At 51.9% G+C, this 20,135-nt stretch overlaps 1 protein-coding gene across 1 annotated transcript in view; it reads right to left on the bottom strand.

Annotated features, from left to right (window-relative positions):
- The window catches only part of LMNA (lamin A/C), a 43,247-nt gene extending 23,112 nt beyond the window's left edge, over positions 1-20,135 (bottom strand). The window contains exon 1 of the mRNA XM_081120640.1: positions 19,891-20,135. The gene's annotated coding sequence lies outside the window, so the exon portion shown is untranslated. The remainder of the gene's footprint in view (positions 1-19,890) is intronic.

Below are 20,135 nucleotides of genomic sequence, written 5' to 3'. Positions count from 1 at the left end.
TATAGGGAGTATTCATGAGGACCTACTGTTATTAGGCACTAGGTGTTCACATTATCTTGTTGAACCTAGACAATGGCTCTATAAGGTAGATACTAATATTAGCCCTATTTTACAGATGAGAAAACAAAGCCCAGGGAGGTTAAGGCATTCATTTAAGGCAGGGTGTTTCTACTTTGGCTTTATTGACATTTTGGGCCAGATCATTCTTTGTTGTGGGGGGAAGGTCTGTGCATTGTGGGATGTTTTGCAGCATCCCTGGCCTTTACCCTCTAAATGCCAGTAACATCTCTGCCCCTAGGTTGTGACAATCCAAAAAGTCTTCACACATTGCCAAGTGTTCCCCGTGAGGCAAAATCTCCCCCAGTTGAGAACCACTCATCTAAGGTCACAGGGTTAATAGCAGAACTGGAATTTTAATACAGGCTGGCCTGACTGAATGCGAAGATCTTACCACCAGGCTATAATCCTGGACAGGTGGGGATGCGAGAGAGAAGTCAAATGCATCCTAGGCCATTGGGGAGACAGTTATACTCCCATAGGGGTGGGAAGGGATGACTCTTTGGAGGAGGGTCTAGGAAGTGGGGGTGATTTGGAGAGTCAAGGCCATGGCTTGGGAATCCCTTTTCAGTGAGTTCTTGAGGGAGGGTCCCTGTCTTGTTCATCCTCTGATCACAGGATCTGGTACTAAACAACTGTTAAACTGTTGAGTCAGTCATGCCTCAAGCACAGGTGATTGTTATAACCTTGAGAGGGTAAGGAGTTGCCTATTCTTTTAGTGGTTGTCATGTACTAGACAATGAGCTAGGGGCTGTCTGGAGGTCATCAGATTTAATCTTCACCTCAGCCTTATGAGGTAGGATTATCTGCATTTTGTGTGTCAAGAACCCAAAACTCCGAGAGGTTGGGTAATTGGCTTAAGGTAGCACAGCTGAGTAGACTGCCTTCTTTTTACCCATACTCAGCAAGGATAGAAATAATGCAGAAATAATTAAGAAATAAATTAGCTTAATTTAGTGGAGAAGGCTCTAAGGAGTGGTTGACAGCCATTTGTAAAGCCAGAGAACCCCTCATTTGAATGAATCTCACCCATAAAGCCCCATATACTAAATGACAGAGGCAAAGTCTCTCTAATAGGTTTGGGGGACCTTGCCTAGTGATCTTTTACCCTTCACCTAGGACACTCCCAGGACTCTGGGGATAAACCCTTCCCTCTTTTTACAAGTGAACTTCTGAGGCCAGAGGAGGAAAGATTTGCCTAAGGTCACACAGCCAGAACCCCCCAAATAGTGCTTTGACCCCATTCTCATGCTCCCACAAGAGACAGGACATCACTCTGGACAGATCTGAAAGAGCTAAATCATCGTGAGGGACCGGCATTAATGTTATGATGTGGGGAGGCTGGCTGCTCAGCCAGACCTGGCAGTCGTCCCTCACTGTTCCAGCCAGGCCGGAAATAGCTGGATAACACCTCACACCTGGGCAGGTCTCCCTGGCGACAGCCCTTTCACAATCAGGATCATTACCAGTCCTCTGCAGTGTCTTTGAGGTGCACAGAGCAAGCGCCATTACCCGGTCATCCAGATAGGAGGTCCACGTTCGGTCAGGTTAACTGATTAGCTCAAGGCCACACAGCTAAGTGACAGAAACAGGCCCCAAACTCCAGAATAACTACACCGCACCTCTCTCGCCGCCCAAGGAGACCAATCCAATAGCCAAACCCTGGAGTCTGCCCCAGGGCTCCTTCCCAACGTCCCAAACCACCTCCCGCATCCGCAGTTACTAGGTAATCGGTACCGCATCACGGGTTTGGGTCAAGACGGCGCCCTGCCCCCCCCACGCCTCGCAGGCCCGGAACTGTCACAGTGCACAGCACCGCCACCAGGCACACCCGGCTAGAGCCTGGAGAACAGAAACTCAGCAGTGACACCCCCCCGCTCCCCTTTCCATTCCCCAGCTTTGGCCCCGCCGCACCTGGGGGGGGGAGGGGAAGGAGCGGGGCCGCCGAGAGGTGGGCGTGGCCGTGCGGACAGCCCCGCCCCCGGCTCCTTAGGAGGAGTGAACTTCGGCCCGCAGCCGGGCGGGGTGGCCCCGCCCCCTCCAGCCGGGCGGGTGGCCCCGCCCCGCCCCCAAGGCGGAGGCCGCGGGTGGTGACGCAGGCGCCTGCGCGTGGGCGGCGGCCGGCGGGAGCCTGTGTGTCTGTGTGTGCGTGGTTGCTGGGGCCTCCCCGGCCTCCTAAATAGGGATTTCCTCTCCCTGTTGCCAAGGAAACAAACAGAAGCGCCACAACTCTAGGAAAGGGGCTGAAGGACCCGGCCCCCAAGTCCCACGCACCTGCACCCTTCCAGGAAGTGAGGCAGAGAGCGATTCCCTCCCCCCGCACCCCCCCCATCCAGATGCCGGCCCAGTTCTGTGGGCCTGAGACTGGAGCTGCCATCTGTCTCGGTTTGCTAGGTTTCAGCGCTAAAACCCGGACAATCCCTGGCAAACTAGCAGTTGGGCTCCCTACATGTTCTTCCAATTTTTGTGGGATGTCCCTCTTTGAAATATATGAGAATAGGCCTGGGCGGTGTGACTCAGTGGTTAGAGCGTCAGCCTGTGCACCGGAGGGTGGCGGGTTCGATTCCCCATCAAGGGCACACACCTGGGTTGGAGGTTCAATCCCCACTCCAGACCTGGCACCTGCAGGAGGCAACCAATTGATGTGTCTCTCTCACATCAATGTTTCTCTCTCTCTCCCCCTCCCTCCCTCCCTCCCTTCCACTCTCTCAAAATCAAGGGGGGGGGGAATATCCTCAGGTGAGGATTAACAACAAAAAAAATATGAGAATATCTTTTTACAAATTTTACATGGATATGTGACCACGTGGAAACACAGGCAGGCTCCTCAAGGTCTTGGAAGGGCCTGTGCAACTGAGGGGCTCTGAAGCTTTCCCTATGTTAGCTTCATGATAAACCTACCCGTCCCCAGCCCCTGCAGCCCCCAAGCTCCTCAGAGTCCCCCGGCACTCAGACCACTGAAGTCAACGGGGAATGTAAACTCTCACAAGGATGGTGAGAGTTTGTTGAACAGGTTAATCAACAAATGTCCAGATGGATGGGGTGGAGCAAGGGGCACTTTCTGGAGAAGTGGCAGGGGATGCCAGGTGGGGCAGGTAGATGGGCAGGGTCTCTGCCAGATCCGGAGCTCCTGGAGGGAGAGCCTGTGGGACAGGGGAGAAGGAACTGCCTTGGGCCAACGCTTCATCATCAACTGCCTAGAAGCCAGAACTTCAGAGCTAGGAGGAGACTTAGGGCATCATGCAGGCCCCTTCATTTCTAAACCTGCCTCGGTCTAACTCCCCAGATTCCTCTGTACCACTATCCCTAAGCCAGTCCGAAGACCTGCCCCAAAGCAGCACCCCATTAGCTATCTTTACCAAATAAGTCCAAAGCTTACAGGGCACCCAGAGAACCCACCTTACTTTAGCCCTCCACCCCTCAGGGGCTCTTCATCACAGTAACAGGTAATGGGGAAGCCACTGCAGGAGGGTGGGTCAGTGGGGGCCTGGCTGGGAGGTACAGGATGCACAGGCTGAGGCTGGCGGCTCTCAGGCTGCCCAGGGAGGGGCCAAGGGGGCATCTGTTTCCTCTTGGCCATGTTTCCCTCAATTCTAGCCCCAGAGGAGGGGAAAATGGTGCTGGCTTCCTGAGGCAGAGCTTCCTGGCCTGGGGATGGAGGATGGATAGGGTGTCCATCAAAACATCCCACATCCCCTCACCTCTCTCCCCCTGGAGCTTCAGGGAGCTGACTTAAAGCTTAGGTGGTTTTAATAGAGAGGTGAGGTCCTGGGGCTCACTGAGTACCAATGATTATCAAAAGCAATAGCCAAGCTGGGCTCCCCGTGGGATGTGGTCTGGAAGAGGTAGGGGGACCTGTCTGGCTCAGGAGTGGGGTCTCACTCAGGCAATTTAGTGGATCAGAGGTGGAAGATGGACCCAAAAGAGTTGAGTAAATTGGCACTGGGCAGGTAGCCCAGTTGGTTAGAGTGTCATCCTGATACGCCAAGGTGTCGGGTTGGATCCCCGGTCAGGGCACATACAAGAAACAACCAATGAATGCAGGAATAAGTGGAACAACAAAGCGATGTTTCTCTCTCTCTCTTTCTCTAAAATCAATAAATTTTAAAAAAGAAAGAAATTATTGAGCAAAAAGGGTTAAGAGGGGATGAAGGGAGAGATGAGTAGGTAAAGGGAGGACATTGGGGAGAAAGTCTACCATGAGGGAAGAACTGAGTTGGGAAGTGAGGGGGGTGGGAATCACATCTGGAGCTGAGGCCAGGGGGCCAGGGAGTGGGGAGCAGGGCAGAGGAGAGGCCCAGGAATTGAGGAGAGGGGCAGCTGCCTAGGCTGACGCCACAGCTTCAGCCCCAGGTCCTGGTGGGGCAAATATTTACCCAGCAACGGTTGCTAAGCAGGGAGGAAGGTGGAGGGAGGCCAGTAGCCAGAGGGCCTTTGAGGCTCCACCCCATCCCTCACAAAAGACTGCTTAGGGAGAATGAGCCACACAGTTCCCCCGCCCAGAAGGCTCAGCTCTATCCCTTCATGCACACATATCGTGGGGTCACCTCTACCCACCCCCAACCCCAACCTGGCAACAGGCCAGAGGGTCCAACTGGGGGAATTTCATTCCTGGGCTGCCAGGCCTTCCCCCCATTCCAGGACAGCTCTGGGGACTCAAATCTTACAAAATGCCCCCTTCCCAACCTGCTGTTCAGCGGGGGTTGGAAAGGAGGGGGGTCCAAGGAGTCAGGATACAGTGAGGAAAGAGATGCTGAAGGATGGAGACAGGATGTCCAGGGGATGGAGACTGGAAGAGAGAACAAGGACACTGACAAGAGGGAAAGGAGTAACTCCACTAGAGGCTGTGAAAGGGCAGGTGGGGGGTTGTTGATGGGCCCAGAGAAGAGGAATCCTCAGGGGCACTCCCAGCTCTAGCCCCTGGGCAGAGGAGAGGGAGGGACAGAAGACGGGAGGGTGTGCCCAAATGGAGCCAGATGTGGTCCATGTGATGTGGGCTGTCACTGGCATGGGCACAGTAGCCTGGGGAATTGCAACTGTTGCCAGGAAGGATTAGACAGAAGCTGGGAGGGGGCAGGGGAGAGGAACAGCGAGTCCAGGACCCCCAAGGAAGCAGATGGGACTTTGGGGGAGGGTAGAAAGGCTCACAGCCTGTGAGGAGGAGCCAGCTGGGGCGAGGGCTGCCCTCTTCGTCCCCTCCGCCATCCTGAAGGTTCCCATCCATTACCCTGACTGAGACTCAGCTTCTGTATGCAGAATGACACCCCTTCCCAGGGCCCAAGATGTGTCCAGCACGCAGGAGGGAGCTCTCTTTCTTACCTACCCCCTCAGGGTGAGGGCTTTGCTCTGCAGGGCATCTCCCTGGGGGTTGATAGGTTCTCACCCTCTGCCACAGGTCCTCTGGAATTGGGGTACAGAAATGGGAGGGAAGGGCACAGAGAGGAAGCTGCTGGAGCAGAAAGGAGGTTCCTGGAGTCCAGGCTCCCTGGTGCTGATGGAGGTTCTCAAAGTTTGAAGGGCTGGCCAGAGTGGCTGCAGGCCCCATGGGTCCACCCTGAAATGGGGGTAGATGGAGGGCTGTCACTGTGAAATGACCCCAGAGGAAAGACTGAAACTCTACCCCAGGAGGGAATTATCTAGGCCCCTACAATAGCGTGAGCTGGTCCAGACGGGTAGGGGATCCCAGGAAGCAAAGCAGACCTGAAGGGTGGGCCAGGATGCAGCAGTTAGGGCAAGACCTCCAGAAACAGGACAAGGGACCCCTGAAGAGCCAGGTCCAAGCTGGCAACAAAAAGGGTGTTGTTTTCCAAACTCCCATCGGAAAGTTTGAAAAATACACATGGAAACATGACTCACTGCCCCCTCCCCATGGCCCCCCTTTCCTGGTTTCTGTGATTTTTCTCCCAAGAGTTAATTCAAATCACATTCTCACAGAAACCAAGCTTAATGAGGGAGGGCAAAGAGCAGGGGAAGGAGGCAAGGAGGCGCCGAGGGAGGGGCTGGAGAAGTGCTGGGCTGGCCAGTCGAGGCTTCAGTGATTGTCTGCTGTGGTTACCTTAGGGGTGAGGGGGTTCATCACACCAGCACCCCTGAAACTGTGGTGTGGCCATCACACCCTGTTGCCCTGTGTACCCCAAGACCAGAGAGCTTGGCTTCTGGCCTCCTCTTTGGAACCCACCCCAGAGCCACAACTGAGACCAGAGGCTGGGAGGTGGGGAGGGGCTCCCTGAACTCACCTGTCTCCATTGCTCCTTCCCCCTGAAACGTGTCCTGGAGCAGGCAAGAGCACATCCCTCCCTTTGGGCTGGGGAGGGTTCCACCCTTGACAGGGTGCCTCTGAGCCTGTCCCAAAGATGGGGAGCCTGGAACTGGGCCAAGGGTGAGTGGCCCTTCCACTCCAGAGTTCTTGGAAGAGGACTCCAAGCATTCCCAGGTCAGGGGTGATCCCAGAACTCGCATACTTGCCATCCCTTCTTGGATGTCCCAGATGGAGTTCTCCACGTCTTCTCAACACCCCCAGCCCCACTCTGCTCTCCCTCCATTTCCCTTTGCCAGTGAGTCCCCAAGCCCTAAGGATCTTACCTCCAGAATCTGTCTCCATTCTGTGCACTGACCTCCTGCTCCCCATCCTGATCACCATCACCCCTGGCCTGGGAAACTGCAGGAGCCTCCCAGCCGACCTCCCTGCCTCCACCCTTGCCTCTGCTCTGATCCTTTCTCCTCCCTGAACCGCAGCCATCTTTCCAAAATGTCAACCTCGGCATGTTTCCACTAGACTTCAAACTAACCACGCATCCCACTGTGTTTGGGATAAAGTACAAATTCCTTGAGCGGGCTTATAAAGTTCTCCGTGACCCAGTTCTGCCTGTATCTCCAGCCTCCTCGTTTGCACTCTCAATTCCAATAATCCCGACCTCTCTTCTTACATCTAAGATAACCTGCTTGAACTTGACACATGCTTAGCCCTCTGACCAACTCCTACTCAACCTCCAGCTACCAGTGCCACTAAGACTGAGCTAGGTGTCACCACTAAGCTCCCAACATCTCTTGTCGTACACTAGTGACTGTCTGCATGCCACTGTCTTCCCCCATTAGGGGAAATCCTAGAGGGCAGAGGCCGGGGGAGCCTGGCCCTCTCCTGTGTTCCCAGCCTTCAGCATAGCGCCTGGAACATGGAAAGGCTCTTTTCGTGTTTGAGCTGACAGCTTCACCATACTTCCATCATGAACCAGCACCCTCAAAGTGCTCAACTCCTCCGTCTACTTTTCCCACACACCCCACTCTTCAATACCTAATTCTGGTCTCACCTTCCTCCCCCGGACCCCTTACTGCCTTCCTTCCTCGGGGCTCCATGCGTGCTCTGCACCTAGGCCTCTCTGCACACTAAGTCTGGAGCATAGTCACAATACCACCTGCAGTAATAAGAGCTGCTGTTTATAGAGCACTCACTATGTGTCAGGGCCTGTTCTAGGTTCTTTCCATCCATTGACTCATTTGATACCCAGATGGAGCTAAAAAAAAAAAAAAGCTGGCTCGAGAACTTGACTTGCCTGATGGGTCAAGACAGATCTCTCCAGGAGCTTATAACTCAATAGTCACCATGTGTAAAGGAGATAGGGTATATGCTAGACCCTTAATAAGTGTTTGTTGAGGGACGGAACACTATAATTGCCTAACGTTTATAGCAGGTCCTATCACTACGGAAACATTATCTCCAGGCAGCCCTGGGAGGTGAGCTTAGCAAGGTCATTACTCATTCTATAGAGGAAGACTCAGTCCAGGTGAGTGAGGAGGGACCTGCTTCTGGCCACATAGGTAGCACCTCCAGGGCAGTGCAGAGTCCAATGTGATACAGGACAGGGAGCCACTGTGCCGGGCGGGGGTGGCTTATTGGAGAGTTTTCAGGGGTCAGGGCTGGGGGAGCCTTGGAGACCACACATCCAGTGTTCTCAACCCTCAGTGGGTATCAAAATGGCTTGGGGGAGGGGTTTTCAAAACTGCCAATGCCCAAAGTCTCAGATATCTTGATTCATTAATTGGCCTGAGGTGGGACCTCAGCATTTTTCAGCATACACCCCTTCAATTTGTCACTTTTCAGATGAAAAAGCTGAGGTTTGGAGTGGGAATTTTAATAACAGCTAATACTTACTGAGTGCTTATGATGCCAGACACTGTTCTAAATAGTGCAGGTGTGATAGCCACCTGATCCATCCCACCATAACCCTGCACAGAAGGCACTGTTATTTACTTATTTTTATTATGTACTGATTTTAGAGAGAGAGGAAGGAGGGGAGAGAGAGAAACATCAATTTGTTGTTCTACTTACTTATGCATTCATTGGTTGAATCTTATATATGCCCTGTGGGGAGACTGAACCCGCAGCCTTGGTGTATTGGGACGATACTCTAAAGGAGCTACCCTGCCAGGGTGAAGGGACGGTAATTATAAGCTCCCTTTTGCAGTGAGAAAACAAAGCACAATGGAGCCAAGGTCACACAACCAATAAATGGTAGAGCTGGCTTTGAGGGCACACTCTCAACCTTGACCCCACAGCTGTCAACTCCAAAGTTGCAAAGAAGCCCATGGAAGAGCCAGGCCCAGATCCCACAAGTCTGGGCAGAAAAGTCTGGAAACGGGTGAAAGTGGATAAACCGAGGCCAGAAAAGCCACAGTCCAGGTGGAAGCTCCTGAAGCGGCTGAGCGGTGAGGGGCTGGGCAGCAGGGCAACTTCTCTATGGGGCCGCCCTCTACCTGCCTGCCTCCCCTCCTGAAGGGGAGCACTGACCAGCCCCAACTGTGCTGTCACCCTGCCTGTGCTAATTGATGCAGCCTCCTAATTGCTGATCTCAAGGAGGCAATGAAGTCCAGTTAGGGAGGGAGAGCTAATTAGTGTTCAGCTTCCCTGGCCTTTGGGCAGCCCCCTCCTCTCTGTTGAAAACTGCTGCCCACCTTCCCCACCCCAGGGGGAGAGGATTGTTGCTTATATCGAGCATGTCAGAAGTTCACATTCCTTCCCTGCTCTCCCAGAGATCAAGGGTCAAGCACTTTGGTCTGTTCCCACCTCTGCACTGCAAGACAGCTCTGTCTCCCAGTTTCACTAGACAAGGACATTGATGTCAACCCATAATTCACAAGCACTTGCCCACCACCCCAGCTCTCCTCTCCAAAACCCTGGAGATAGAATACCCCGCATTATCACTGGGGCTCAGAGGGGGTAAGTGATTTGCCAGGATCACACAGTCCGCTTTAGCCCAGATCTCATACCCCTGATGTACATATGAATAAGTCTTTCCGATGATCTCACCCCCATTATTCCTGATGTAACATGGCAGACAGGTGGAACATGAATTGCGAGCCTTCTTCCCACTGCTACACTATGCTAGGTTACCCCATTTGATTTGATTTTCTGTCTCCCTGTGTTCATTTGTCTGACTGTTCCCAATTACCCAGTGCCAAATTCCAGAGTCAGGACACAGGGATCAGTTCTCTCTTCCACCCATTCACCCTATAACCTTGGAGAAATTTTCCTTCTATGGGCCTCAGTTTCTTCACCTACAAAACAAGTAGACTGACCTGGAAGATTTCCAAGGCCCTCCATCCCTCCACTGCAGGGGAAGAGATGGTAAAGGGCTGGACTTCCCTCTCACAGGCCATCGGGGTCCAGGGGTGGGATGGGGATACCTCTTTCACACTGAAATTGGGGGGGCCACAACCAAACAAGAACGAAACTGTCCTGAAGGCAACTGAGGGAGGCTGGGAACTCCCAGGCTCCAAAAGGGACTGGGAGTGGGGAGCGTGTTGGGGGAGGTATACAGCAGACACAATGATCACATACACATGTGCACGCGCGCGCGCGCACACACACACACACACACACACACACACACACTCTTGTCCCCAGGGCCAGAACTGGAGGAGACGCCCTGGCTGGTGTGACTAAGTGGTTAGAGTGTCGCCTGCACACCTGAGGATTGAGAGTTCGATTCCTGGTCAAGAGCACGTACCTAGGTTGGATGTTCGATCCCCAGCACTGTCGGGGAAATATGCAGGAGGCAAGCAATCAATGTGTCTCCCTCACATCGATGTTTCTCTCTCTCCCCTTCTCTCCCTCCTTTCCACTCTTTCTAAAAATCAATGGAAAAAATATCCTTGGGTGGGGATTAAGCAAAAAAAAAAAAAAAAAGGAGAAGAGTGAGAAGCAGGGTGGGCCACATTTCCTGGCACACATCAGGCCGTGCATTTTACCAGCCTCCCTCCCAATCTGTGTTGGGCACATAGGTTAGGGCAGGCAGGGAGGCTGGGGAGATGGAGGGCCCCTTCCCATCTCCTCCAAAGTCTTAGCCACACTCTAACTTCCATGCCCCTGTTCTTACTTTGCTGCTTTCTGGGTCTTCACAAGCATAGTTAGAGTCAGACTAGCCTGGGTTCTAATTCTGGCTCTGACACTCATGTCCTATCCTATCTGTGTCATCCTGGGCAAGGGTGAAAGTTTCCTTTTCTATCAAATGGGGTAACATTAATTCCGCAAGGCTGCTGTGAGCAATAGTGAGATGTGCATGTACAGTGAGCAGAGAGCTCAGTTCCCCTCTTCGTATCTGGTAGAGCACAGGCCCAGGGGCTGAGGTTGGAGCGCATGCTGAGCACTGCGGAGAAGCCACAGGGCATCCGGTCCCCAGCACCCAGTCCCCCCACAACCTCCCCTTTCCTGTGGTGAATCACGATTCACAAGCCTTGGGGACCCAGGAGTCCCCAGCTTGCCACAAACACTACCATTGCCATAGAAACCGGGCCTCCCCTTCCTTTCTCGCTGATTGATTTCACCACATTGTCCCCCACGCTGTGTCTGGTTCCTAGATCTCAGCTTTTGACTCATTGATTCAACTACCTCTCATTTCATGTCCCCAAGATACTGTCAACCTACCCCCACTGCACCGTCTGTGCCCCCAGCCCCTCAGCCAGGGCCTTCTCCCAGTGGCCTCCCCACTCCCTTTCCTGCCAAGTTAGCTGTGCACTCGCTGGGAAACACCTGTCCATGAGCGGTGAGCGCGCATCAGCCCCTGCTGCCTGGGGCCTGGAGCCCCATCAGGCCTCAGGACTCCAGCTCTCTGGCCCAGTTGCTGCCTCAGCTGTGAGATGTGAGATCAGCAAGGGCAAGGGAGGTGGCCACCGGCTGAGACCAACAGGCACTGGCGCCATCTGCTGTCCTGGAGGGACCAGCCCCACCTTCTTATGGGTGGCTGTGTCCAGGCTAGTCCTGAGTGGCAGAAGGCCCTGGCTCTCTACCGTCTCAGGGGAGACAGTCATCCACACCATTTGTTCATTCATCCGCTCACAGATATTTACCATCTCATGGGCTCACAGATATTTACCATCTGTGTGCCCAAAATGGTTCTCGTCCTCATGGAGAAGCAATTAAATTACGATGAGTGCCTCAAAAGGAGCAGCTCAGGAGGCTAGGGGGCAGAGACCAGACACCGAACCCAGGCTCGGTGGTTTTGGAGCAGGCCTCCCTGAGAAAGGGATGACTAAGTCCTGAGTAATAAAAACAACATTTATTAAGCACCCTCTAGATGCTACATAGGTACTTTACATGCCTCTTTCTGCTAATCACACAACAATCCCATGAGGTAATTGCTACTATTATCTTCATTTTATTAATGGGAAAACAGGTTCAAGCATTAAGTAATTTGCACAGGCAGTAGGCAGCAGCTCCACCCGCCCACCGGTAGCCCAGGTTTGGAGGACATCCACACTGCTGCAGACAGGCAAAAGAAAGCATGTTCCAGGCAGAGTGAACTACAGGCCTGGGAACCACTGGCCATGTGGACAGAGACGGGCCGAGGAGACTGAAAAGGGGCACCCAGGGAGGTAGAAGAAATGCCGAGGGAATAGTTTAGAGAAGGAGGGTGGGACCAGCAGGGTCAGAGGTTAGAGGTCAAGAAAGATAAAAATTGAGACTGGACACAGCCCCTGCTCTGAAGAGCCCTGGTCAGTGTGGGAAGGAGAGGCAAAGAAACACAGGGAATAGTTAGTCCCTCTGCGCAGGTCTGATGTCAGGGCTTGGGCCAACCAATGGGCCTTTAGTAATCTGCGAAGGCTGCCTGGAAGAGATGTGTAGAGTTACCCACCTGGAAGAGCATGGAAGTACTTCTAGAAAATTGGCAATAAGGGGCACTGGGCAGCCAGGGCACCAGGCAGCCTGGTATACAGAGTTCCTCCTGTCCCTAGCATCTTCAATGCTCCTCCTGAGTCTGCTGTGGCATCCAGTACTTACCTTTTGCAAGTACTTAGACCACAGTGCTGTCAAAGCCAGTTTACATGTTCTGCAAGCTACACCAGACTGGAAGCTCCCCCAGGACAGGGGGAGTGTCTCTCCAAAACCTATCATAGGGGAGGCACTCAATAAATATTTTTGAGTGGATGATTAACTGAATAAATGAAAGGAAGAAAATGACTGTGTGATACTGAACAAGTCACTCCACATCTTTGGGCCTCAGTTTCCTCTTCTGTAAAGTGGGGGCGGGAGAGTGTACAACAGTGGCGTGCTTGTGCATGTTTAATAACCAGTGGGGGAAAGCCCTGATTTATGGCAATTGCCAATTGTCATGGTGTAAATTCTCTCACCATGGCTGATTTCAAGTTGAACAAGGGGGCTCTCACCAGCAGGTGCAAGGCACCTCCAGCTCACCACTGCGTGTGGGGTAGCTTGGGCCATAGGGCCTCCAGGGCACTTTCTAACTCCAGCATCCTTGCACAAGGCCCCTTCCCCAGAGCCTGAGGGTCAGAGGTTAGGCTTCTCCCCGCTCATCATCTCCCTAGCACCTCCAATTATCTCTTGTATCCAGTTCCAGGACCTGGTGCCCTTTATTCTCATGTTGTGCTCAAAGCACTGAAAGAAGATCCACGTGGCTGGAGTGGAGAATGGGAGGGAGGGCAGGGTCAGCTGGACAGCTGTGCAGGGGCCAGAACATGAAGGACGTTCTAAACCACACGAAGGCCCTGGCCAGGTAGCTCAGTAGGTTAGAGCATCGTCTAGATATGCCAAGTTTGCAGGTTTGATCCCTGGCAAGGGCACATGCAAGAATCAACCAATGAATGCATAAATAAGTAGAGGAGCAAATCGGTTTCTCTCTGTGTATCTCTCTCTCTCCCTTTCTCTCTAAAATTAATAAATAAAAAATAAATTTAAAAAAACCATGAAGGAGTTGGTCTTGCATCTAATGGCAATGGAGAGCTAATACAAGGTTTTAAAGAAGAGTTTCATGATCTCATATATATATATATATATATATATATATATATATATTTATTTAATGTATCTTTATTGATTTCAGAGAGAAGGGAGAGGGAGAGAGAGAGAGGGAAACATCAATGATGAGAGTCATTAATTGGCTGCCTCCTGCACACTCTCGACTGGGGACCGAGCCCACAACCTGGGCATGTGCTCTGACCGGGAATCGAACCACGATCACCTGGATCCTAGGTCAATGCTCAACCGCTGAGCCACGCCTGGCCAGGCTATTTATATTTTTTAATCCTCACCCAAGGATACTCTTCCCATTGCTTTTCAGAGAGAGTGGAAAGGAGAATGAAAGGGAGAGAAACATCGATGTGACAGAGACACATCAACTGGTTGCCTCCCGCACGCGCCCCCACCAGGGCTGGGGATCAAGCCTGAAACCGAGGTATGTGCCTTTGGCCAGAATTGAACCTGGGACCCTTCAGTCTGGCTCCAACCACTGAGCCAAACTGGCTAGGGCTCATGATCATATTTTTTTTAAAAAGTGATCTCTCTGCCAGTGTGTGGAGAATGGATTGGAGGGAGCAGAGGAGACAAGAGCAAAGGAGAGAGACCAGTTAGAGGCTACTGTAGGAAGGAGATGATGGTAGCTTGGATCAGGAGGGTAGCAGTGGAGGTGAAAGTTGATGGGTTTGGGAAATGTTTGAGGTGGAGTTAAGAGGACTGATTGATGGACTGGATGGGAAGAAGTTTGGGAAAAGGCAGGAATCACAGATGGCTCCAGATTTCTGGCCTGAGCAACCATGTGGATGCTGGTCCTTTACTGGAAGCAGAGAAAGCTGGGGGAGGAGACATCTGGACTGTTATGGTAGTGCCAGGACTAAAAACTCAGGGCTCCTGGTTCCAAGCCAGGAAAATGGAAGCACCTGCTTTTCCTGTCCCTTTGGGCCAAAGGGACAAAACATGGAGAAAATTGGGGAACATGGCAATGGAGAGGGGCAGAAGCCAAGGGCACAAAATAATAGTGACAATAGCCAACACAATGCCAAGCACTGTGCTTTATATATGTCCAGTTAAATTCTCACAATATGACCATCCTTTCTAAATTCATCACTTTATACCTTTCTATTCCCATACCCTGCTTTATTTTTCTTCAGAGCAATCACCACTACCAGAAATTACATGATCAATTCTTTACTGTCATCTGTCTCCCCTCCCCTCCCAGACTACCAGCTCTGGGACAGTAAAGACTTTATCTGTCTTGTTCAATGGTGTTATGTGCAGTGCTTAGAACAGTGCCTGACGCAGCAAGTGATCGATATAGGGTGTCACACAAAAATGCATACACACACTTTGAGTAATTATAAAGGCAGTATTTATTAAACTACATTTCATTTTCAAAATTGAGCTATCAGCTGTTATAGTGTGTATACATTTTTGGGGGTACACCCTGTATTTAACTGCTTATTAGGTATTATTATCATTCCCCTTCCAGACCCAAGTCAGTTGGACTCAGTGCTTGTTTCCTTAGCCTGTACCCTGAATAGTGTCTCCCCTGGATGTGAAGCCGATCTTAAGCAGCTGGAGAGGAATCAGGATAACCTGGACCATGGAGACAATCAGGTCTTAGCCACGTGACTCAAGAATAGACTGGTAGCCTCTTGCTCTCTCCCATGTGTTGGATACCCTTCCAGAAAAGGGCAAGGTGGGAGCTTCAGATGACACCTGAGGCAGGGCTGGGCATGGAGACGGAGCTGGACAGGAAAGAAACACCTGGTCCCTAGTGTCACAGCCCGGACTGGAGCCACTCCCAGTAGTTGGCCTGCAACGCCACCTTGTGGCCAAGATTCAAAAGTGCTTTTCCTCCCACTGTCCCCTGCCCCTCAGGATCCAGGCAAGCTGGCCACCTGCCCAACCAGCAAGTTTCCCTGGGAACCTCTGGCCCTAACTTCTAGCCATCCCTCCAATCCTTTCCCTTCCAATTAACTTCATTCATCCTTCAGGGACTCCAGATCTACTTCATCCAGGAGGCCTCTCCAAACTGCTCCAGCTTTAGTGATCACTCCCTTCTCGGCCTCCAGAAACTCGCTGGGTGTCACTGTTTACTTCTGGGGCCCTAGGCTCTGGGTCAGACAGATCTGGCTTTGAACACTGGAGTGTCCACTTACCAGCTGTGTGACCTGAGCAAGTTACTTAATCTTTTTGAGCTGTAGGTCCTCGAATGTTAAGCAGAGATGGCAATTCCAGCCTCACAGAGTTGTGAATAGGATCAAATGAAATCAAGTCTGTAAAGGCCAAGAGAGCCTCGAAATAAACAGGCACTCAGGAAATGGCAAGTCCCTCCCATCCCTCTCTCTGGTTTCCTCTTTCTTTTCCTGAAAAAGGAAACATGATGGAATAGGAGGCACAAGAGAGTCACAGGACCTGGGTTCTCTGGGCCTCAGTCTCCTCTGTAAAAAAAGGCCATTAGATAATTGATGAAATCATTCATTCACTCATTCAATTGCAGTTCCACCTATGAGTCTATACTTAATTCATCTGTGCCAGATTGTGTCTCATGTTTGAGTATCCCGTTAGTATCTAGCACAGTGCCTGGCCCACAGAGGGCACTGGAAAAATCCCTCAACAACCTACCAAGGGGATGTTTACTGCTTCCCCCTCCCTGCCCCAAGAGAGTACTCAGCCCTAGCTGGCACCAGGAACCCCCACCCCCACCCTAGCTCGAAACCAGAGCTGGCGCCACTGGGTGAGGAATCTGGGGACCAACTGTCACAGCTCCGGTATCACCCGCCTCCTGGACGCCTGGGTCCAGCCTGAGTCCCAGAGGGGCCCTGTCAGCCAGCTGTCCCTGGGGGAACCCCAGTTCTGCCCCAACCCCTCTGAGCTGCTCTCCCTGGGGAAATCAGAGAAGGCAGAAGACCTGGTAGGGGGAATGTTGGAGTGGTGGTCCCAGCAGAGGAGTGGAGGTGTTTTTCTGTCCAGGTCCAAACCTCAGGCTGGGCTTCAAAGCCCTTGGAGATCAGGTCCACAAAAACAGAAGGACCTACAGTGACCTCATTTCTCCTCCAATCCTGTAGCCCTCCAAGTCCCAAATACTGTTTTGCCCTCACATTTACTCGTATTTGTCCATGTTAACTGGGTCATGCAGACTAGTTTCTGTGTCCTGCTGAGGGCAGAGATCAAGTTTGATGTTTCTTTTGTATGTCCTGCAGGATTTTCCCCAATACATTCTCATTGATTGAAACTAATGAGTCGAGTGTATTCCAGCAACAGAGAGAAAACTGGCTGCATTCTGGCTGCATTCTCAGCAGGAAGGATGGTGTTTAGATAACAAGGTGGACTTCCCATAAGGGAGGGGCATTTAAAAAAAGAAAACAGAAGCCCCATAGGAGAAGAGGCCCACCTGACTAGGACAGATGGAGAAGGCATTCTGAGAAGACTACAGAGATGGGTGAGATAACTTCTATAAGGGCTAGCTAGCTAGGTGGGGCAGCCTTGCTAGGTAGGGAGGGAGGGAGTGGGTGTCTCCCTCCCTCGAGGCTTTGAGAATAGGATAGGGAGGGGCAGGTGTTAGGTGTGTGCCCCCTTCCCTTGGGACTTGGTGTGTAGACAGTGATAACAGGTGCCCAGGTTTGCTCAGAAAAAAAAGAGACACAGATCTATACACAGACAAGCACTCTTAATCACCCACCCAACCCCTGTCCTCCAGCCTCCTCATGAACCGTGGGTCACCCACTCTCAACTAGGTCACCTTTCCTGCCCTGCAGCCAGGCCTATCTACACATGCACACACACACACACACACACACACACACACACACACACACTTGCACGTGAACACACACTGCACATACAACCAACTCAACAGCTCCCACAGGGTTCTTTGTCCTCCGGCCTGAGGCCAGGAGCCTGGGGTGTGTGTGTGTGTGTGTGTTAGAGACAGAGTTCCCCTGCATTCCAGTGCTCAACAGAAAAAAATATTTTTGGAATTATCTGCTCTTTGGGATGATCTTATTTTTGCAAGTCTAGATCTAGAACTGACTTCAAGTGACTCTTGGTGGGTCAGGATCTCCTCCAGTGCCTGGCACATCCTAAGAGTTCATTAGGAAGTAGTTAGCTGAATAAATGAATTAATGAAGACCACAGTCTAGCCAAAGTCAACTGCAAGGGGAAAACATCTAGGAAACTAATACTGATTGAACACCTAAGAGGAGCCAGGCACTATGCAAGAAATTTGGCTTATTATTTCTATTTTAGAGATGAGGAAATTGAGGTTCAGCGGTAAATAAATGTCCAAAGGGTAGAACTAAGAGGCAACAGTTTGGCTCCAGAGGCCTGCTCCTTTCTCTTACACCATGAAGCTTCCAATATGCAGTTATACTCAACACACTCTTACTGAGCTTCTTCTGCTCTAGGCAGGGCCCTGAGCTGGCTGGGCACTGGGGGGCCAGGAGGGCTGACAATGACAAAGATAAGACACACAGTCCTATTCTCCAAGGTCCTGAAGGGGAGAGATATGCCACCTACACACCTTTCTGGTCATAAGGCAGAGTGTGAGGGTTGGGGTGGGTAAAGCCATCTATTTCCAAGCAAAATTGTTTAAGTAAGGCCTGGGGCCCTAATCGTCATAATTCTACGTTGGGCAGGCAGGGGGAAGGAGGAAAAGGAGGGCCTCAGAGAGAAACTTAGCTTGGCCAACAGTGTCAGTGGAGGAGGAGAGTCCCCTGAACAAAGGAGGCCACCAGCCTCTGGGAGCAAGGGAAGGACTCATCAAAACCCAGTCCTGGAGCTTGGCTCAAGGTGCCCACCCTCAGGCTCCTCTGCTTTGTGGACACTCTGGTGGTCCCCAGTGTGGATGGACATGCCCCATACCATCTGCAGGCACATGCTCGCTCCCATGTGTGTGCCCCTGCCACAGACCTAAGTGCATTCACACATGTCCTACCCTCCAGGGGCCAGGTTTACAATTGTCTCTCCCACCTTGGATAACTGCCTGGAGTCTCCAAAGGACACCCAAGCGTGGCCATATGGAGCATTAAAGCATCCAGGGGGTTGATTTGTCCTTGTTGGACTAGTGAGGTGGGTCCAGCAGGGACCACCGCCTCCCCTACCCCACCCCTTTATCTACCCTTTCCCATCCAGCAGCTGTACCCCTCCTCATTCATACACACAAGTTTCTGTCCTTTGTTTTCCTCCCTGGCCAAATCCCCAAGGCTTCTTTGGTCATTAACCTCCTGCTTTAATTAGCTTAGTGGGGAGGAAAGTGGAAGCAGGGCCAATTCAATAGTGGGTGTCTAGGGGGAAATCTCATTTGGGTGGGGACAGGAAGGCTCAGACCAGCTGGTGACAAAAATGCCTGGCACATAATAAGTCCTATGCAACTGTTTGCTATTCTATTAATGTGAAAAACAGTCACCTGGTCCACAGAGTAGGAACCTTCCACCCAATGAAAGCCCTATGGTCCCCAGTACCACTGCTCCTCCAATCCAGGGTCCTGGGGCAGAAAGAGAGGGGACAAGAGTAGAGAACAGCCAACTCCCACAGGGTCTTGTCTCTGCATTTCTTCCTCTCCCACTCTTTCTTGGAGGTGGTGGCACCCAATCCCTCAATAAGGTATGTTGTTAATTTATGTTAAGTGCCTGATCCAGGGGGCACCCCTCCCCAACTCCACGGTTTTCCAGTGGTTCCTGAGTCATGGCTCCCCTTCCAGAATCTTCTGCCTAGCAAAGAAGCAAGAGCCCCACAGAGTGCCAAACCCTAACCCCTCCAGAGATCCTCCAGTCTGACCCCCACCCTCTATTGGTGTGCAAATGTACTCTTTCCAAGAATCAATTTAGGGAACTGGGTTTGGCAGCTCAGCCCTCTCTCATGGCCTCATAGTACCAGGTCTATGAGGTCACTCATCTGTCCCCCAGCCTCCAGCAGGACTTTACCTCACAAACTAGCTCGGACTTTGGTTTCCAAGGCGCTCCAAAAAAAGACACCTTACTACTGTAGCTCACCCACCCATTCTTATCAAACACTTTTGGGAAGTTCTACTTAAAGTCTGACTTCAAGCTCTCATGCTGCAGGAGGTCTTTCCTTTGAGAAAGACCAGGCATAAAAAGAATGACAAAAGACATGCTGATGGTGTAGGGTAAGGGGAGAAGAGAAGATTGCATTATACTTCAACTTCCCCAAACTCGCTCTAAAAGTGCCCAAGTGCCCAATTCATGCCTTAAAAACTTATTTTTACTTTCACCAAATTTCGAGAGTCAAAGGAACTGAATTAATGAATTTTCAATGCGGGAGAGAGGGGTAGAGTGATGGTGGAGGGTAGCGAACAGATCTCCAAGCTGTATGCATGGCCAGGCCTGAAGGAAGTCTGGGTCCCCATTTCGGTAGCGTCTCTCCTCCCTCCTTCTGTGGCACCCAGAGCTCACGGCTCTCACCTGGAACTGTTCAGTCACACACCATGCCTTTAATACTACCTCTGCCTCCCACTCTCTGCCCCCCCCCCGTCTCTCCTCCCCTCCACCCCCTCAAGCTCCTCACCTCACTCCAAAGCCCTCCAGGCTCCCCTCCAATGAACAGAAGGCAGTGAACTAACTCACCTCCCAGTCGGTGCCCCTCAGATCTCCGAGACTGGGGGGCGGTTGGGTATGAGGGGAGATGGCTTGCCGCTTGGGAATGAGGGGACCCCGTCTTTTTCCTGGGGGTCCCACACTCCAGCCAGACACCCCATCCTGGCCCCCACTGCGCGCAGAGCCGGGCTCTCCCCGCATCGCGGCTGCGGGCTTTGTCTGCTCTGCGGAGAACCTCTCCCCGCGGCCCAGAGCTGGATCGACTCTGGCGGAGC

Source organism: Miniopterus schreibersii (genome assembly GCF_964146895.1).
Source record: "Miniopterus schreibersii genome assembly, chromosome: 19".
NCBI lineage: Eukaryota > Metazoa > Chordata > Mammalia > Chiroptera > Miniopteridae > Miniopterus > Miniopterus schreibersii.
This window is presented reverse-complemented; position numbering and strand designations above follow the sequence as displayed.